General features: G+C 38.0%; 1 pseudogene across 1 annotated transcript; it reads left to right on the top strand.

The window, feature by feature from the left end:
* The first annotated feature begins 6,930 nt into the window (after nucleotides 1–6,930).
* On the top strand, nucleotides 6,931–7,437 carry LOC308654708 (signal recognition particle 19 kDa protein-like; annotated as a pseudogene). Its single transcript has one exon. The product of its transcript is annotated as a signal recognition particle 19 kDa protein-like (transcript).
* The last annotated feature ends 451 nt before the right edge of the window (nucleotides 7,438–7,888 follow it).

The raw sequence follows: 7,888 nt of genomic DNA, 5'->3' as shown, positions 1-7,888 counted from the left end.
TTTATTTAAAACAACAACAAAAAAAAAAGTCCTGGGCATCCACAGATGGATGAATGGACAAAGGAATGTGATACACACACAATGGAATATTATTCAGCCACTAAAAACATGGAATTCTGTTTGCAGCGACATAGTGAGTCTGAAAGAAATCTTGCAAAATAAGTCAGGAACAGAAGGACAAGTATTATGTGTCTCAGTGGTTGAGTACCCCTGAGTTCTGAGTTCAATCCCCAGTACACACCCCCCCCAAAAAAAAGAGGGTAGAAACTTAATCCAACTATGTTGATTAGAGGTGGGGCTTTTGTGAAGTGGTCAGGATTGAATAAAGTCATCAGGGTGGAGACCCTGTACAAGAAGAGAAAGAAGGTGAAGGTTTGGTCAGTGGTAAAGTGAAGGCCCTGGGTATAATCCTCAGCACCACAAAAAAAAAAAATAATAATAATAAGGAAGGGAGGGAGAGAGGCAGGGCAGATGGACAGAGGGAGCAAGATGCATACACACCTGTTCTTTGTCTCTTGCCATGTGGTGTCCAGTACCACCTCTCAACTGTGCCAATACGAAGGACATCACCAATCCAGCCCCTCAAAGGTGGACCTCCAGAAACATGAGTCCCCACAATAAACCTCTTTACTTTATAAAGTAGCCTGCCTCAGACATTTCAATAAATAATATAGCACATAAATATTGAAACACTCTGTATCCCACAAAAATGTACAACTATTTTTCCCACATGTTTTATTGATGCATTATAGTTGTACAAATTAATGGCATTTGTTGCTACATATTTGTACATGCACACAATATATAACAATATAATTTGGCCAATATCATGCCCCAGCATTCCCCCACCATCCCATCCTCCCACTCTTTGGGCCTTTTCTCTATGACTGCCTTTTATTTTTAGGAGATCCACCCCCACCTTTGTTTTCTTTCTTCTTGCTTCTGCATATGAGAGAAAGTATATGACCCTTAACCTCTGAGTATGTATAACTCTTATGTATAATATATTTAAATAATATATATTTAAAATCTTACAAGGATGTATCTGATAGTGCTGATCAAATCAGTGTTTAAGTCTCTGACAGTACCACAAGATTTATATTGCATAACCTCCGTCATATTCAAGCACATGAATCCGGAATTATTTAAAGGTCATCTTTTCAAGACCTGTCCTTCAAGAATGAACAAGTTCCTTTGTACATTTACTTAGGATAACCTAGAAAGTCTTGTCATCCCTCTGAAACCTCAACTGTGCAATTGACCTGTTGCTTAAATAACCTAACTTTTATAAAGTACCCAGCTATCTTTCAGAGAGTGTTTTCCCCTTCTGGAAGTATGGGTCTTTCCTAGAATATAGCTTTTTCTCTTTCCAGCAAGTCATTTTTCCAGATTTAAGTTATTCATACTAGACAGTGTTTCTCCAAGTATGCACCTGTATCTCCAGAGAAGCAGCACCTGTATTTCCTGGGGACTTACCCAGAGTGAGATCCAAACAATCTGCATTACAACAAGATTTACAGGTGGTTCTCACATATACTCTGCTTTAAGACCACCACCACCCCCAGCCTAGATTAATACCCAAGGGGGTAGAAAAACAGAATTCTTTATCAGAATAGAATTTGACCTTTTTGAAAGGTTATGGAAAATAATGTTCCTACAAGAAGTTTCTCAAGAACAAAGGAGAGACAGTACAGCTCAGGAAGAGGGAGGGGGAAATGAGCCAAACATTAAACCTCTCCCAGAACATCCTTTCCCAGTAACAATGGGCCCCAAGGGAAAAAGCAAACTTTCATTCCTTCCTGGTTTCATCCCCAGCATCTCCACCAAAAGCAAACATTTACTCCTTCCCAACCACAATGGGTCTGGAGGGAGGAGGCAAATACTGAAGTACTGAGCCCTGGACTTTTACCCTTTCCCACTGCAGATGTCCCAAAGGAGAAAAGCAAATAGAGAAGCTCTAGGTAACAATGGGTCCCAGAGGAAGATAAGGTGTGAGCTCTTCCCAAGTGACAATGAGTTTCAAACTTTTTACAACTGCCTTCCTGAGTTAAAATTTTAACCTGCACAACTAGATCCCTGGCTGTCCAAACAGCATGAGTGCAGTCTCCAGTGATTCATTCACTGTCATTGTAAACTATAAAACCCAGACTCCATCTGTAACCCGGAGGCCATTTCTCTACCAGAAAATGAGCCCTCCCATGCCTGACTGACTGACTTCACCTCAGAATTAAAAAAAAGCTTGCTGATCCGAGGTTTGCTTCCTGTCTCCCTCCTTCAGTATTTGTGTGCCATGTGCTTACAACTTTAACATTCCAAATCCTGCAAAATGGTGGTCTATGGTTGATATGGGCCTTCTAAATATATTTTGCTGAAAGGTCTTCCAGAAGCATGAGTTGTAAGGACTGCTTATTCTCCTGGTTTACAACCAAGAACCTTTAAAATATGCACAGGTACACACACATGTCTTAAAGACAAGAATTAATTCTGAGAGAAAGAATAAATAAATTATGAGGATGCTAGAAATGTATTGGTATTTCCAAGGGCTCTATAATTAGGGGAAACACAAGTTCTCACAGTCACAGTGGAATCAGTGCATCATGTTAATATGCAGAACAATGTTGATTTCTTACATCATCCCCTTTGCCAATTTATCAACCCCTTTGAACCAGTTCTCTCAAAACATGTTCATTGAGTATGAGATCCCAGAGGCTTTTCAGTTTTAGCCATGATTCATTCTCAGCCTCAGTCTCTGTCAGGTTTGAAAGTGGGGAGAGTATCTTTTTTTTGAGTCTGGAAAGTATCAGTAAATTCAATGTCCCCATGAACAGAATTTGATTGAATGAATAAATGAATGAGTGAGGGAGTTCTATACTTCTCTGTGTACATGTAAATGCTTAAGAGGCAATTGTGTCTCTGTTATATTATTTCAATCTTTCAATAATACTGCTACATTTTATAAAGAGTGAGAACCTGCCTACATACAGTAATACAGGCATACATATTTAAGGTAAAAGTCATGGCCCATTGAGAAAGAGTCTCTTTCTCTGCATTTTTATGAAGCTTAAATACTTTATTTTATGGAGATTAATGTTCCCTCTATAATTAAATACAAACCCGTGTTCAGTCACTGCACCTCCCCAATTATCAAGGCATACTTGACTTATCCTCAACTTCGGATGAGCATGTTGATAAAATGTCTTCAGAATTAAGCCTTCACTTTCAGCATATTTTCTGCTTACTATGTACTTCTCATGGATTATACTTTAATTATAATAAAAAAATGTTTTTCCTGTAGTCACCTTGAGCCAAACTGACTAGTTATTATAGGGATGAAGAGTCTTTCACTATAACAAATAGGAAAAGTAGGAAACACAATTAAAACAGGTATGCAATGTGTCTTTTAAAAGATGATTGCCCAAATGCCTTCCAGCTCTAAAAGTCTAAAGCCCAATAATATCTAAATAAACATACTGATCTTTACAATACAGCCTTTGATAACCACATAAATACCAAGGGAAGAGGGAAAATTGCCTTTTGTTTGAGAAACAATAACCTTGGCCACCAAACTGAATGTCTGGTCAGCCAAAAGATAAAAAAAGAAAAAAAAACAGCAAATGTGCAAATAAAAGATGACAAAGAGGCTCAGGGCTGTGCTTTGTGAAAAGCCCTCACTATTCAACTCTAATCTCTTCCTTTGATGATTTCTCTGTGCTGTTCCAAATCATGGTAAAGAAGATAGAAGGGTATTTGGAGTAATGTGCCTATAAATTCAGCCAGGTGGGTTCCACAGACAAGAATAAATTTGCCCAAAACAGAAAAAAGAAGTTATTTGGCAATAAAAAGTATAAAGGATAATTATAAAAATAATGCAAGTTCAATTGAAATAAGAAATGGAAAGGCCTGAAAACTACTAAAAGCCATCTAAGAACAAAACTGGATAAGAACAAGCATAGAGGGCTGGGGATGTGGCTCAAGCGGTAGCGCGCTCACCTGGCATGCGTGCGGCCCGGGTTCGATCCTCAGCACCACATACCAACAAAGATGTTGTGTCTGCCGATAACTGAAAAATAAATGTTAAAAAAATTATCTCTCTCTCCTTTCTCTCTCACTCTCTCTTTAAAAAAAAAAAAAGAACAAGCATAGAATATTTAAATAGATCAAATGAACTTCAGAGAGAGGTAGAAATTTGGATGATGGACACAGAAAGGAAACAAATACAAAATAAAATGAAGTTCCTCCAGGAAGAATGTCTGAATCCAAAGAAAAAGAGCTTGAGGGAGAAAAACTAATGCACAAGTCACAGGTTTCAGAGTCAGAAAAGGGACAGTGAAATATAAATTAAAAACCCACTGTCCACATAGATATGCATCTTTTGTTTATGTCCCCTGCCCAAATTCATAGGTTGAAACCTAACCCCTAATGTATTTGCAGGGATCTTTGGGAAGTAAATCATGAGGGTAGAGCCTAATGAATGGGCTTAGTATCTCTATAAAGGAGACCTCAGAGAGCTGCCTGTCCTTTTCTTGCAAGTAAGGACACAGCCAGAAGACATGAACCAGGAAGCAGGACCATACAATGAATCTGCCAAGGGTGTGATCTTAGACTTCTCTGTCTCCAGAACTGTGAAAAATAAATTTCTGTTGCGTACAAGTCGTTTGGTCTGTATTTTTGTTGTAGAAAAATGCAAAGACATTATTATTCCAGAATAGTTTCATAATCTCCCCTTACATTGAAAGATATTATTTAGATATTGAGCACTTGCAAAACAACGGAGACCAATATATATTACAGATGTGATTGAATTGGTATTACAGACGTGAAACTGAGCAAAATCTATATATTTAGAAATAAGAAAGGGCCTACATATCTCAAATAAATTCTTCCAATAACTTACAAGTTGTATGTGGTTCACTCTTTTCGAGAACAACAGCCTCCTGTCCCACCAAGAGCAGGATTTTACTCCACAGGACAAATCTACTGTAAAGATCTCTTACATGAAGCATTGAGTAAAGCTGAGAGCACATAAAATTACATAAGGCAAATAAAGGTTTAAATATCAGGAGACAGTAAAAAGCCAAAGTTCATATAAGCCAAAGACAAGTTTAAGGTTCAAACCACATAATCAAACACTCAAGGAACAAGAGGAATTTATGGGATTCCTAAGTGATGGTTTAAATAGATTTGTGTGCATACTTCTCTTTTATGGATGAAAGAGGATACATGCAGTGAATGGGCTAAGACAAAGGAAAGTAGTGCTCAGAGGGGTAACCTTCCACTAGGGCCAGCGGTGAAGGCAACAGAGTTAGGTAGCTTGCAGAATACCACATAAACAGCTCCATTGGCTACTTCAAATCAAGAACCAGTAAAGCTGATCAATCACACCTTTAATTGTCTTAATATTTGTGCTGTTATTTGATCTTGAGGAACATCAAAAATATGGAGAGGGGATCCAAATACTACCAAAAGAAGAAACTTCTACCCAGTTCAAACATATAAACAAGCAAACAAAATGTAAGACCCTCCATATCCCAGTGAAAGAGCAGCTGATCAAAAATTTGAATAATACTCCTTTAAAAAACATGGCTTCCATGGGGGTCCTTTCAGGATCTTGCAGTACATAGAGAATTATAAGTCTGCAGATCTAAGGAAAGAGCTATGTGATTTGATGGCACTTACACAGAGAATAGATAATTTGCCTTACTTTATGACCAAGTTTCCCAAGTCTTCAAATAACAAACTCAGTCGGCTAGACACATCCTTAGCTATTCATACAATTCAACCTTCTACCTTTCCGACAGAACATAAACATGTCCTTTATTTGAGAAATGGAAATAAGATATTTATCTTTGACTACATTTCACAAAAAAACAAAAGGGGAAATCATCTTCTGGTGGCACTTAGTTTTAAGGCACTTTTCCCAAGACATGTTAGGACCTCAAATTTTGAGAGTGGGATATAAGAAAGGATTAATGTGTTAGTTAGATATAGATGTGACCATGAGTGACAAAAAAATTCAAAATAATATTATTATAGTTTAGATATGAGGTAGCCCCCAAAAGCTTATGTCTGCAATGCAAGAAAGTTTAGAGATTCAATTTTTGGGTTATGAGAGTTTTAACCTAATCAGTGTGTTAATCTCCTGATAGAGATTAACTGGGTGGTGACAGTGGGCAGGTAGGGTGTGTCTGGAGGAGGTGGATTCCTAGGGGCATGCCTTTGGGGTGTATATTTTGTCCTTGTTGAGTGAAGATCTCTCTATGTGGGATGTTCGATGTCTGGAACTGCTTTCCTCCATCACACTCTTCTGCCAGGACGTTCTGCCTCACCTCAAATCCTGAACAACAGATTGGCCATCTATGGACTCTAAAACTCTGAGTGCCCAAGTAAACTTTTCCTCCTCTAATTGTTCTTATGGGGACTTTTAGCTAACTAAAGCAAATATTAACTTTAAATAAACTAAAGCTTCTTTCTCAAGTAAAATTCAATAGAATCCTGCTATCTATGGACCATCTGGTATATATTCCATGTCAAATTCATCATACGGTCCAAGATGGCTGCTCCAGTGCTGGCTACCATGTCCCCATGCAGTAAAAGTAAAAAAAACAAGGAGAAAGACATTCTTAATGTAAGAACATTTCCCAAAAGTTCCCCATTGATCAGTCCCATTTATATCTATCTCATTGACCAAAAATTTAGTCAAATGACCACCTGGCTACAAGGAAGTTATAGAATACTCTTTATTCTGGTTGGCCATATACCGTTGAAATCCGGGAATTCCATTAGTGACAAGGAAGGGGAAAGCTAGGGTCTGTCATTTTTCTTCCAAATGGAGACACTACTAAGTTACAAGAGTGTACCATTAATAATTAGGACAACACTTGGGCCAGGGGGCGTCCATGCTATCTCTGTGTGGAGTGAAGTGGAGTGGAAATGGCTTATGCTGCCACACACTCCCATGCAGACCAAGACAGGCTTATTTGTATCTATTCTGCTTAATTAAAAAATAAGAAGGCCATCGTGGAGGGAAGCGGGATCTTAGTAAGCAATCCTACAGCTACAGAGATTCAAGATGTATGCTCAGCAGTTGGACTTAACGTGTTTGTTGAGAAAAATAAAATGTACTCTGGAGAGTGGAATCGTGATGTTCAATACAGAGGCAGAGTCTGGGTCCACTCAAACAGGAAGATGGCAACCACTGTCTTGTCCCTACCACCTAAGTCAGTAATGTAAGCAGCATAAATGATACCTAAACTAAAAACAAGGCCACAAAAAACAGGAGGTAGTGACCTAAGTCTTCAGCAAGGAGAAGGAAGTAAAAAAGAGAAAGAAAAAGAAGTGATCTGGTATGAGCAACAAGTATGTGGTCCTACTATAAGAGACATCAGTGGAGACTTTGTATCTGAGGGAAAGAGCTTTTTGTTTGCATCATTGGACTGAACTGGGAACATTTATGCCTCCCATCTTCATCATCAGAGTTGACAATAAGAAATAAATCAGAAATTTGCATCGAGCATTTATGCAGTATAAAAGACAAGATTTTTGATGCTTTGGAGGTTTTGTTTTGTCTTTCAATGAAGAGGTTTTGTGGAAGAAAGAATATTTTTAAATGCACAGTAAGTTACTTGAAATCCTGTTTGTCCTCTATGTAAACGTATATGTCAGATAAATATTTAATAAGATTTGAAATACATATTTTATTCACCTTTAAAGTTAATGAAATAAAATTTTCAAACTGAAAAAAAATTAGGACAACACTTATAAATTGTAACACAAGGTGACCCTGTGGAGATCAGACATTGGGGAGCCTCAAGCAGTCTCTGACACTGTTAGTAATACTGGTTTACTATTTTTGAAGGCCAAAAAAGGCATTAGGTATGTAGTAATCACT

Source organism: Spermophilus citellus, assembly GCF_964194105.1.
Source record: "Spermophilus citellus genome assembly, chromosome: 8".
Taxonomy (NCBI): Eukaryota; Metazoa; Chordata; class Mammalia; order Rodentia; family Sciuridae; genus Spermophilus; species Spermophilus citellus.
The sequence above is the reverse complement of the archived record's forward strand: the minus strand, read 5'-3'. Positions and strand labels throughout refer to the sequence as shown.